At 37.4% G+C, this 13,791-nt stretch overlaps 1 pseudogene across 1 annotated transcript; it reads left to right on the forward strand.

Moving 5' to 3' along the window:
• Window positions 1–975: 975 nt before the first annotated feature.
• On the forward strand, window positions 976–1,688 carry LOC308657501 (ribosomal protein uL30-like; annotated as a pseudogene). Its single transcript has one exon. The product of its transcript is annotated as a ribosomal protein uL30-like (transcript).
• Window positions 1,689–13,791: the final 12,103 nt, after the last annotated feature.

A 13,791-nucleotide genomic window follows, 5' to 3' on the forward strand; every position in this document is an offset into this window, starting at 1 on the left:
AGATGTTGTCTACCTTAACAATAACCATGCAGGAAAGTATTCTAAAGAAGAGGAAAGTAGAATGTTTCATTTAATTCTAAACAATACACATTTTTATGAGTTCAAAAGTTTTAGTGAAATATATGCAATTTTAAAACTTTCTGATGGAAAATAATTATGTTTTCATAGAAATTAAAAATATATATTTTTAGTTGTAGATGGACATAATACTTTTAATTATTTTTGTGGTGTTGAGGATGGAACCCAATACCTCACACATGCTAGGCAAGTGCTCTACCACTGAGCTCCATTCACAGCCTCTACAGAAATTTTTGTAAGACAATTAAGGTAATTCTGTGATTCTAACTACTGCTCAAAGAAAAATTGCAACAATTTATTTATTCATTTTTTCAGGGCCAAGGACCTAACTTAGGGCCTTGCATGTCCTAGGCAAGTGCTTTGCCACCGAGCTAAATCCCCAACCCATGCAACCATTTAAAGATCTTAATTGGCTTTATTTTCTATTCTGGAATCAGGCAATCCTTTATCCCATAAAACAGAATAAGTGTTCCCAATTGTAGAATCAAAAGTAAAGCCAATTAAGTGTTTCAAGTTGTTTTGTCCTTTGACACTACCACTAACATTCTGGTAAATTACTTTTTACTCCTTGTAATGTATTTAAGTTTTTTAATGTACTCAAAGCATACAGTAATCAGTATTTTGAGTTTTTTTCCCACTTATGAATTTCCATGCCCTTCTTTCTATTCTGCCTCCCTTGATGGTATAGAGCCTTAATATAGCAGTAATTTTTTAGGGACTTTATAAAGTTTACACATACATTTATTATAATTAAACAACAAGTCCCAAAGGATGGAACATTGGTTGCAATTTTCCAGTATTATAACAGATCTAGAAAAAAACATTTCCACTACTACTATGGATTGTTTCCTTAGAATAAATTGACAAGTATACAAGAAGTAATTGCAGCACTGAAAGATGGCGGGGGAAGAGCAAAGAAAAAATATCTTTTTGGATCCAGAAAATCTCCTGAAAAAGAGGAAGGCTTATCAGGCCCTCAAATCTACCCAGGCAAATTCAGGTGCTTTTGGCAAAGAAGAAGAGAAAGGGGAAAGAGTTCAGATTGAAGCGACTGGAATCATTCCTACATGATTCCAAGGGTACCTCAGAGGACTAGAAGTGAAACCTCATACTTTGGAAATGCCTGATAAACATTCTTTGGCCTTTGTTGTACACATCCAAAGTGAGTTTACTGGTGCAGAGGACCATTGCAAGACTTTGTCTGAAGAAAATATTTAGTGGTGTCTTTGTTAAAGTCACCTCACCAAAACCTAAAAGTGCTACAGATAGTAGAATCTTATGTGACCTGGGGATTTCCAAATCTGAAATCTCTCTGGGAACTCATCTTGAAATGTGAACAAGCAAAAGTTGAGAATAACACCATCCCCCTTACAGACAGCACAGTGATTGAGGAGCACCTGGGGAGTTTTGATGTCATTTACCTGGAAGACCTCATTCATGAAATTGCCTTCCCTGGGAAGTATTTCCAGGAGATCACTAGGTTCTTGTGCCCTTTCCTCCTCTTTGTGACCCATCATGCTACCAAAAATTGAGTGGGCTTCCTCAAGGAGATAGGCTTACCTAGCTATCTGGGAGAATGCATCAATCAGCTCATCTTCCAGCTGAATTAAACCTAGAATATCTGAAAGCAGTGCATTGGAAGTGTATGTTTTTGTCTGATAAAATTGTTATCAAATATCTTCAGAGAAGATTTTTTTTTTTGCCTTAAGAAACTGGAAGGAAGGGATTGGGGAAGAGACAGTAGGTTATGATCATGGCAGGCACCTCTCATCTCAGCCTAGTTCCAAGGAAAATTCCATTGGCTTCTACATTGACCACCTCTGCCTCTGAAATTAACACACACCATGGAGGAAGGAGTCCTGCTTTGTCACATCTTCTATTCTGGAGTTTAATCTTGGTAAATGAATAACGCAAGCATGTATACAAGGCTCCCTAAGACTCTAGCAGCAGTTGTCCAAGTCCAGGAGCATTCTTGAATCTAGAGATCCCAAGAGCCTTGTTTTGAAAAGACTTCAAATACTTAACGAAGAAAAGCAAGCTCGTGCGGGCGCGCGCCCGCGCGCGCACACACACACACACACACACACACACTAAAATTGACAAATACAATTGCTCAGTCAGGAATTACAAATAATTTTAAACCTTGTAATAGATTTTGTTAGTTCAAGCACACAATTGGGAAATATTTCACCTTACCAAAAGCTAAAACCAAAGCAATCTATCATTTTTGACATACCATCAGTTTGGCTTACCAAATTAGCCAAAAAAATGGAGAAGGGAAAGAAAAAATATTGACCTTAGTGAGTAATTATGAATTTTTATGAAGTAATTTGACAGAACATATAAAGGGCCAAAGGCATTTTTTTTTAAAACCTTGATTGTAACATTTTTAAGGGACATTGCCAAAGTTAGAGCATGTTCAAGCAAAGACATCGACTCCTATAACCTAAAAACAAGCAGCCTTCAGTTGACTATGAGCATCATAAACTTAGCAAACAGGACATTACATTACAAATTCTATGTTTAATAAAAAAAAGATTTAATTTCTCATCAAAACAATGAAATTGTGCAAGAGAATTATTCTCATCCACTATATAACTTGAACAAATAATGGAATTTCCAACTTTAATTTCTTGAACAAAAGGTGACTTTAATTATTGATTAAAAATGAAAATGTGAGGGCTGGGACTGTGGCTCATTGGTAGAGTGCTTGCCTAGCATGTGTGAGGCACTGAGTTCAATTCTCAGTGCAACATATAGATAAGCAAAATAAAGTCCATTGATAACTAAAAACATATATATATATATATATTTTTTTTTTTTTAAATGAAAATGTGAGACTTTGTTGCCACAGAGGCCACTGCTGTGCCAGAGGTCTCTTCTCTGGGCACGACCTTGGTTACCTTGGAGGTGAATTTTGATGCTACCTCTGTGGTCGCTGCCACTGAATCGGAAGTACCTGTTAGTCAACTGTCACAAGTACCACTACTGCCATTGCTGCTGCCTCTGATTCCACTGCTGCCAGCCCAAGATCGCCTGGAGGTCTTCTTTCTGGGTGCTGCTGCCACAGAAGAAGCCACTGCACCAGATGCAACTGAAGCCGACACTTCTGCTGACCCTGGGAGATGGCCTGGTGATGCTGCCCCCACAGTTGCAGTTTCATCTGCCACTGTAGCCCCCACTACTGCTGACCTGCTCGCTGCCTGCTGCCAACAACCACTGCCACTACTGCTGCTACCATGTCCTAGAGGACTGCTTCAGGGGAGACTCCAGGTTTGGTAGCACATGGCTGCACCCATTTTGGGACACCAGCCAGGGCCTGGGGCCTGGGTGCCAGCAGGTTTACTACCACCAGAGCTTCTGTATGGGGGCTCCAGCTGGGACCTGCCTGTGAGTTTGGAGGATCCTGGGGTCTTCTGCTGAGAGTGCTGGTGGCCCTTGTCTTGCTGCTACATCTCCGGGTTGCTCCTTTGCTTCAGTGTTTCCCTGGTTGTCTCCCTACAAGTAGGAGCAGCATTGAGATCTTGGGACTGCAGTGTGGTCAAGCCTGAGGTATCTGAAGCCCAGATTGGTGGGATAGGGACTGGGTTTGAGAGGGCTGATCTGGGTTTGGTGATCCTGAATGAGAGAGACAGGGCTGAGAAACTGTTGAACACTGACAGAGACAGTTCAACTTTCCAGCAAGATCCGCTTTATTTTATTTTTTGATTCACTAATCACTCTACCATATTTGGAACAGGATGTTTTTAATGCATCAATGTGTGGAGGACAATGATATATGAATGGTGTTTTGCATTTTTGTTGTATTATTTATTTATTTGTTTGTTTGTTGTAGTTGGATACAATACCTTTATTTTATTTGTTTATTTTTATGTGGTGCTAAGGATCAAACTCAGGGCCTCACTCGTGCTAGGCAAGCACTCTATTGCTGAGCCATAATCCCAGCCCCTTGTTGTATTTTTATGTCTTTAATTTTTTCTCTTTGTTCATATTCTTCTCTTCTCTATTTTCTTTCCAACTTTTCTCTGACCAACAGCCAATCTCTGTCAGCTCCTCTTCCACTCTTCCTGTGAATTTTTACTTCTAGCTCTGTCTTCCTCCCTTGAGAATATTGCATACTACACTACCTCTGCTCTCTCATCCACCATTTTAAATTGTAAATTGTTTTAACACGTATTCTGTTTGTACTAGAGATAGTTATTGAGCGCATCATTTTGATTTAATGTGAGAAAGCTGTAGATGCCTTAATGGGAGCTATTAGATTTAAATTAAAAAAAAAAAAAAATATATATATATATATATATATATATATATATATATATATATATATATAAGATTTAAGGCTATATATATATATTGTGTACACTGGGAGCTGTTGATATTGGTCTCACTAGTAAATGCCAGCATTGGAAACCTTCAGGGATACTATAGGTCTATAAGGTAGAATTTATCCTCCCTTAGATCCATACTTTTAGATGGCAACACACTAACAGCATGAAAAAAAAAAAGGAATAAAATGCCCCAAACTAACCAAGATGCTTCAACAACAGAAGCCACTGATAACACAGTAGAAGAAATGTCCAAGAAGGAGTTCAGATTATATGTAGTTAAAGTTATATGTGAAATAAAGGAGAGAATAAGGAGTAAAATCAAAGAAAAAATACAGGAAGTGAAAGATCACTTCAATAAAGAGCTAGAGATCATGATAAAAAAAAACAAACAGAAATACTTTAAATGAAGGAATCAATAAAACAAATTATAAATTCAATGGAAACCATCACCAACAGACTAGACCACTTGGAAGATAGAACCTCAGACAATGAAGACAAAGCATATAATCTTGAAAGTAGAGTTGAACATGTGGAGAAGATGGTAAGAAACTATAAACAGAATATCTAAGAATTATGGGATAACATGAAAAGAGTTTAAGAGTTATCAGAACAGATGAAGCAGCAGAAATAAAAATCAAAGGAGTGCGCAATCTTTTCAATGATATAATAACAGAAAATCTCCCGAACCTAAAGAATGGAATGGAAAGTCAAATACAAAAATCTTACAGAACCCCAAATGTACAAAATTATAGCAGACCCACACCAAGACACATTATAATGAGAATGACTAACACAGAGAATAAAGATAAAATCTTAAAGGCTCTGAGAAAAAAAAATCAAATTACGTATAGGGGGAAACCAATTTGGATCTCAACTGATTTCTCAACCCAGACCTTCAAAGCTAGAAGGACCTGTAGTAATATATTTCAAGCTCTGAAAGAAAAATGGGTGCCAGCCAAGAATTTTATATCCAGCAAAATTAAGTTTCAGATTTGAAGATGAAATTAAAACATTCCATGATAAACAAAATTAAAAGAATTCACAACTAGAAAGCCTACACTACAGAACATTCTCAACAAAATATTCCATGAGGATGAAGTGAAAAAAAAAAGTGAAAACCAGAAAAGGCAGGATCTACACTAAAGGGACATTCCACCAAAGGAGAAACTAAGACAAATAAAAAACCAGAAATAAATCAAAATGACAGGGAATACAAATCATATCTCAGTAATAATGTTGAATGTTAATGGCATAAACTCATGAATCAAAAGACATAGACTAGCAGATTGGATTAAAAAGCAAGACCCAACAATATGCTGTCTTCAAGGGACTCACCTCATGGGCAAAGACATCCACAGGCTGAAGGTGAAAGGATGGAAAAAAACTTATCACTCATATGGATTGTATAAACAAGCAGGGGTTTCCATTATCATTTCAGATAGTAAACTTCAAACCAAAGTTAATAAGAAGAACAAAGTAGGACATTTCATACTCTTAAGGGAAATATGTATAAACAGGATATAACAATTATAAATATTTATGCCCCAAATAATGGAGCATCCATTTACATCAAACAAACCCCTATCAATTTCAAGAGTCAAATAGATCACAATACAACAATACATGCTGCAGTCTGGCTGGGCACAAATAACCGAGCCGCCACAAAGCCTTGTAGGTTCAAACAGCAACCCTTTATTCCCCAACTCTTATGGGCACTGCACACACACTACTTGGGAACACACTCCTTCCACCGGGCTCCAAGCGCCCAATCTCGCGGAACACCCCCGCCCCAAACTTCACAGGAACTCCAAAGTAGCAGGCGCAGATTCCCTGAGCGGCCCTATTCCTGGAGCAGGGTCCATATACAACTCAATCAATCCAGCATCACAGCAATTATATACAGCTTAACTCAAATCATCATCTCAATGGTTTGTTGGCAGTCACCTTTCAACCATTCCCTCTGGCAATAGGCCAGGAGTCTTTCTGACTCAGCTGTGGCTCTCAACAAATACAGGGTGACTTTAACACACCTCTCTCACTACTGGACAGATCTTCCAAAAAAAAAAAAACTAAATAAGGAAACTATAGAATTAAGTAATACAATTAATAATTTAGACTTAACAGACATATATATAATATTTCATCCATTAATGATCAAATATATTTTCTTCTCAGCAACACATGGCTCCTTCTCTAAAATAGACCATATCATATGCCACAAAGAAACTCTTACTAAATACAAAAAAGCAGAGATAATACTCTGCATTCTATCAGACCACAATGGAATGAAATTAGAAATCAATAATAAAATAAAAATAGAAGCTACTGTAACAAATGGAGACTAAATAATACATAATTGAATGATGAATGGATAGTAGAAGAAATCAAGATGAAATAAAAAATTCTTAGAGATAAATGAGAACACTGATACAATATATCAAAATCTCTGGGACACTATGAAAGCAATACTAAGAGGAAAGTTTATTGCATTGAGTGCATTTATTAAAAGAATAAAAAGTCAACAAATAAATGACCTAACACTACATCTCAGAACCCTAGAAAAAGAAAAACAAATCAACACCAAAGTAGTAGAAGACAGGAAATGATTAAAATCAGAGCTGAAATCAATGAAATCAAAACAGAAGTAACAATTGAAAAGAATGACAAAACAAAAAGTTGGTTCTTTGAAAAAATAAATAAAATAAATAAACCCCTAGCCATGCTAATGAAAAGAAAAAGGAGATAACTCAAATTACTAAAATACAAGATGAATATCACAACAGACATGTCTGAAATACAGAAGATAATTAGAAACTATTTTGAAAATTTATACTCTAATAAAATAGAAAATATCGAAGACATTGACAAATTTCTGGAAACATATGACCTATGCAAACTGAATGTGGAGGTCATACCTAATTTAAACAGATAAATTTCATGTAATGAAATAAAAAACACCATCAACAGCCTACCAATCAAGAAAAGTCCAGGACCAGACGGATTCTCAGCCAAGTTCTACAAGACTTTTAAAGAAGAATTAACACCAATACTCCTCAAGGTTTTCCATGAAATAGAAAAGGAGGGAACCCTTCCAAATTCATCCTATGAGGCTAATATCACCCTGATACCAAAACCAGACAAAGACACATGAAGGAAAGAAAACTTCAGACCAATATCTCTGATGAACATAGATGCAAAAATTCTCAATAAAATTCTGGAAAATTACATACAAAAACATATTAAAAAGATAGTGCACTACAATCAAGTGGGATTCATTGCAGAAATGCAGGATTGTTCAACCCATGGAAATCAATAAACATAATTCATCATATTAATAGACTTAAAAACAAGAATCATATGATCATCCCAATAGATGCAGAAAAAGCATTTGACAAAATACAGCACAGCTTCATGTTCAAAACACTAGAAAAACTAGGGATAGTAGAAGCATACCTCAACATTGTAAAAGCTATGTATGCTAAACCCAAGGCCAGCATCATTCTAAATGGAGAAAAATTGAAAGCATTTCTGCTAAAACCCGGAACAAGACAAGGATATTCTCTTTCACCACTTCTATTCAGCATCATCCTTGAAACTCTATCCAGAGCAATTAGACAAAAGAAAGAAACTAAAGGGATACAAATAGCTAAAGAAGAACTCAAACTATCACTTTTTTTGCTGATGACATGATTCTATATCTAGAAGATCCAAAATATTCCACCGGAAAACTTCTAGAACTAATAAATGAATTCAGCACAGTAGGAAGATATAAAATCAACACCCATAAATCAAATGTAGTTCTATACATCAGTGATGGATCCATTGAAAGAGAAATTAGGAAAACTACTCCATTCACAATAGTCTCAAAAACAAAACAAAACAAAACAAAACAAAAACACCTGGGAATCAACTTAACAAAAGAAGTGAAAGACCTTTACAATGAAAACTATAGAACACTAAAGAAATTGAAGAAAACCTCAGAAGATGGAAAGATCTCCCTTGTTCTTGGATGGGTAGAATTAATATTGTCAAAAGGGCCATACTATCAAAAGCGTTATACAGATTTAATGCAATTTCTGTTAAAATCACAATGATATTCTTCATAGAAATAGAAAAAGTAATCATGAGATTTATTTGGAAAAATAAGAGACCCAGAATAGCTAACACAAGAAAAGTGAAGTAGGAGGCATCTCAATACCAGACCTAAAGCTATTCTACAGAGCTATAGTAACAAAAATGGCATGGTATTGGCACCAAAATAGACTTTTAGATCAATGGTACAGAATAGAGGACACAGAGACAAACCCACATAAATAGGGTTATCCCATACTAGACAAGGGGGCCAAAAACATTAACTGGAGAAAAGATAGCCTATTCAACAAATAGTGCTGGCAAAACTGGAAATCCATATGTAGCAACATGAAATTAAACCTCTATCTCTCACCCTGCACAAAAATAAACTCAAAGTGGATCAAAGACTTAGGAACTAGAACAGCGATCCTGCACCTAATAGAAGAAAAAATAGGCCCAAATCTTCACCACGTTGGCATAGGATCTAACTTTCTTAATAAGACTCATAAAGTGCAAGAAGTAAAATCAAGAATCAATAAATGGGATGGATTCAAATTGTAAAGTTTCTTTTCAGCCAAGGAAACAATTAATGTGAGGAGAGAGCCTACAGATTGGGAGAAAATCTTTACCACATGCACATCCAAAAAAAGCATTAATCTTTAGGATATATAAAGAATTAAAAAAATTGAACATCAAAAACCATGAATAACCCAATCAATAAATGGGCTAAGGAACTGAACAGACACACTTCACAGCAGAAGAAATATAATTGATCAGCAAATATATGAAAAAGTGTTCAACACCTCTAGCAATTAGAGAAATGCAAATCAAAATTTCTCTAAGGTTTCATCTCACTCCTGTCAGAATGGCAATCAACAAGAATATGGGCAACAATAAATGTTGGCGAGGATGTGGTAAAAAAGGTGCAGTCAAACATTGCTGGTGGGACTGCAAATTGGTGCAACCACTACAGAAAGCAGTATGGAGATTCCTCAGAAAACTTGGAATGAAACTACCATTTAATCCAGCTATCCCAATCCTTGATTTATACCCAAAGCTCCTAAAATCAGCATACTTATAGTGATGCAGCTCCATCAGTGTTTTTAGTGGCTCAATTCACAATAGCTAGACTATGGAACCAACCTAGGTGTCCCTCAATAGATGAATGGATAAAGAAAATGTGGTATATACACCCAATGAAATATTACTCAGGTTTAAAGAAGTGTGAAATTATGGCATTTTCCAGTAAATGGTTGGAGTTGGAGAAAATCATGTTAAGTGAAATAAGAGAATCCCACAACACCAAAGGTCAAATGTTTTCTCTAATATGCTGATGTTAATTCACAATAAGGTGGGGAAGGGGATAGGAAGAATAGCATTACCTTAGATTAGATAGAGGGAAGTGATGAGAGGGGAGAGGAGGTGAGAGTATGTGGGGTTAGGAAAGATAGTAGAATGAAACAGACATTATTGTGTATGTATATATGTGACTACATGACCAATATGATTCTGCAACATGTACACTCTGAAAAATGAAATTATATCCCATTTATGTGTGATATATCAAAGTGCATAAATGCATTCTATTGTCATGTGTAACTAATTAAAACAAATTAAAAATTAAAAAAAATGAAAATGTGAGGGCTGAAATTGTGGCTCAGTGGTAGAGTGCTTACTTAGTATGTGTGAGACCCTGGTTTTGATTCTCAGCACTGCATATAAATAAATTAATGGACTATTGAAAACTAAAAATATATTAAAAGAAAAAATAAAAATAAAAATGTGAGCCAGGAGTGGTAGTCCATGCCTGTAATCCCAGCGGCTCTGGAGGCTGATGCATGAGGATCAGGAGTTCAAAGCCAGCCTCAGCAATTTAGCAAGGCTCTAAGCAAGTTAGCGAGACCCTGTCTCTATTTTTTAAAAAAACTGGGGATGTGGCTTAGTGGTTGAGTGCCCCTAGGTTCAGTCCCTGGGATCATGGAAAAATAAATAAATAAAATGTGGGTAAATTCCATCCTACTATTGTCCAGGCCTTGAAAAATGTTAATGGTGAGTCTCTTGGTGGCAGAGTGAGGTTTGGGGGGAATGAGGTTAACTAGCAGGCCAGCATTTTGGTGGAGGTGGGCTGTAATTTTTTTTTTCTAGGCTCTGCTTGTAAGGGTCCGGCGGAGTGTCGGAGGAAGAGACCACACAAGAGACTGACTTCATGCAATTGGCATAGGGGATTTATTAATTCAGCATGCTGAGGTTCCAGGCTCACTCAGGAAGATAGAGCAACCCAGAGCCCCGAGCAGAGGTCAAGCAGAGCTTAAGTACACTTTTTGGAGAGGGCGGGGGGGGGGCTTTGCATACATCAGAACAAATCATCATGAGGCAGGGGAAAATTGAATAACAACTCCGAGACATGATTAGTACATTCATTGGCGGGAACAGTCTGGGCAGGGGTGATTGGTCACTCCTAAGCAGGGTACACATTTAAACTGATTGGTTTTGGGGCCTAGATGCTTACGTGCCAAGCTACTTAGAGCCCTTAGCTATTAAACAACCAGGGGACCAGGAGAAATATTTACTGGGCAGTTCAGGTATTGTCCTAACAGCTACAGGGATTACAGATTCCGGGGGTAGCAGAGGAATTTTAACAATACCTGGTCTTTTACTTTTTAGCCCAGGCCTTGCAATTTAGAAACTTTACAATGCCAAGTCTTTTACACTTTAACTCAGGCTTCTGCAGCTTAGAATCAGCTTAGAAATTTTACCTTTACATGCTTTTGTAGTTTTCATCTCTAAAAACAAAAACAAACAAACAAACAAAACCCCACATGATTTAAAGTGCACAAACTTTGAACATATTTACAAAATATAAAGTAAATTTTTAAAAATTAAAATATTTTATATGCTTTGATGATTAGTTTTATGGATCAATGTGGCTAAGCTATATACTACCCAGTTACTCAACCAAATACTAATCTTCATCTTGCTGTGATGGTATTCTGTAGGTATGGTTAACATCTATCTACAAGCAGTTAACTCAAAGTAAAAGAGGTTATTCTTGATAATGTGAGCAGTTTCATCCAATCTGTTCAAAGCCTGAAAGGGCCAAACAATGAGGTTTTCCAGACCAGAATAATCTTTTCTTCAAGACTAAAATGTTAATTCCTGCCTACAAGCTTCCAGTCTTGCTGGTCTGCCCTACAGATTTCAGACTTGCCAGTCCCCATAGTCACCTTAGAAAATTTATTGAAATAAATCTCTTTCTCTGTGGAAAATCCTAGTAAAATATATTTCCAAAGTAAGGTATTATTTTTTCCTCTAAAATATTCAAGATTATTTATTATAACTAAAAGGCCCAATACAAATCATAGCTCATTAATATAATAAATTTAAACCTAGAATAGTTGAATAAAATTGAACTTCATTTAATTTTTTTTGAAATTTTAATTAAATCTTATTAAATAAGTTTATAAAAATAAAACCATTCCCAATTCTGGCACTCAGTAACCATCTAGTTGTGCTGCAAAAAATTGTTATCATGTTTGGTGCTTGGTATCTTCCCATCATATCAGTCAGTGCCAGTTAGGAAAACAGAAACCACACCAATTGTTTTAACAACAAAATCTTAAGGAATTGGTTAAGCAGGTATCAAGGGACTAAAAAAGTAACAAGGGCACATAAAGATAAATGAACACAATACTGCAGTTCCACCTTTTTCCTTCCAAGAGACTAACTGACAGGTAGCATATGTATGTAGTTTGGAGATGCTGGACAAAGGGATGATTCATGCCCCAGGGTTGGAGGAAGCAGGACAGCTCAAGATTTTCATCACACTACTCAGAATAGCATGCAATTTTGAACTTAAGAATTGTTTATTTCTGTATTTTTCCATTTAATATTTTTGGACCTTGGTTGACCAAAAATAACTGAACTGAAACTGCAGAAAGTGAAAGCCCAGATAAGGCAGACTTCTCTATCTGCAAAAGCTCCCGTGCCTAGGCAAGGGAGGACAATGCAGAAACTAGAAGTTGGAGGAGGGAGCCTTATAGAACTGGGGCACAGATTTTGAGCAGCGGGAGTTGCCAGCATAGTGGTATTTTTAAGGGGGTGTCATGATGCTGGTTCTGGAACTGCCACAAAATAGTAGGGCACTGGGTCAGATGGCACTGCTGCATTGCAGGGCTATTGTGGAGACAATGCTGATAGGAACACCCAGCGAACAGGAGGAGGAGCCAATCCCTTTCTTCTCTGGCCTAGCAACCTTAATCTAGTGTCTTCTTTTGGCAGAAAGTGTATAGGTAGTTTACTTCATCCCATTTCTCAAAGCAAAATATAGGGGGTTTGAGATCTGAGGGACAAAACAAATACAAGAGTCAAAGGACTTGGTCAGTGTTATAAGATGTTCCTTTGCTACCATTTGTAACTGTTGTGAATACATTAATTTCTCAATTTCAACAAGATCCATGAATCAAAACACACACACACACACAACAAGAATGCTTGGCACCACTGGAAAATGGTTCACTATGGAAGCATTTGTTGCCTCCCTGCCTCTGAAAAGGATTTGACATGTTAATGAATTTGACTCTTTTCTTTCCTAGGTACTTCAACCGTTCATATCAGCCCAGAAGTCCAAAAAGGTATTGCTTTCCAATGTTGACAGTGGCACAAATCACAAATCTTCCTGGAATTTTGCATAGTCCTTGGAGGATAGAGGGTAAGCCCTGCAAAGATGCTGAGGGCCATTACCAAGTAGGAATGACGCATCAAAATTTCCTTGCCAGCATACCCCATGTTAAATGGGCTTGCCTTGGAATTTCGCTGTTGACATTGCATGTGTGTTTGAGAAAGGTGACCCTGCTCAACGACCAGGGTGGATCCAGGATTAGGGTGTGTCCTGCAGTTTGAGGAAGTATCCCGCTCCTTGGGTTAAGGGCGTTCCCAGTTTAAGACCTTGGGTTTTAGGGAAGTTCAATGTTGAGGATTATTGCTGCTGGAAATAGGGCGTTCCTGCTACCTGAGCTCCCTTGGAGTTCTCGTGAGATTCAGAGAGCAATTTGGGAAGAAAGCCTCGTGGAGTAGGTGAATTGGGGGCAGGAGAACTGGGATTGCCCCAGAACGTGTGTGGAGGCCGGTGTGAGTTCGGGAATAAAAATTTGCTGTTTGAATCTACAAAGCTGTGTGGTGGCTCGTGATTCTGTGCCCAGCCAAGACTGCGGCACAAAGAAGTATTCCCCTGGTGCTGAGAGCCATTGCCAAGTAGGAATGACGCATGGCAATTTCTTTGTCAGCCTACCCCATGTTGCTTAGAGGAAGGACT

The sequence above is a fragment of the Spermophilus citellus genome, assembly GCF_964194105.1.
Source record: "Spermophilus citellus genome assembly, chromosome: 1".
NCBI lineage: Eukaryota > Metazoa > Chordata > Mammalia > Rodentia > Sciuridae > Spermophilus > Spermophilus citellus.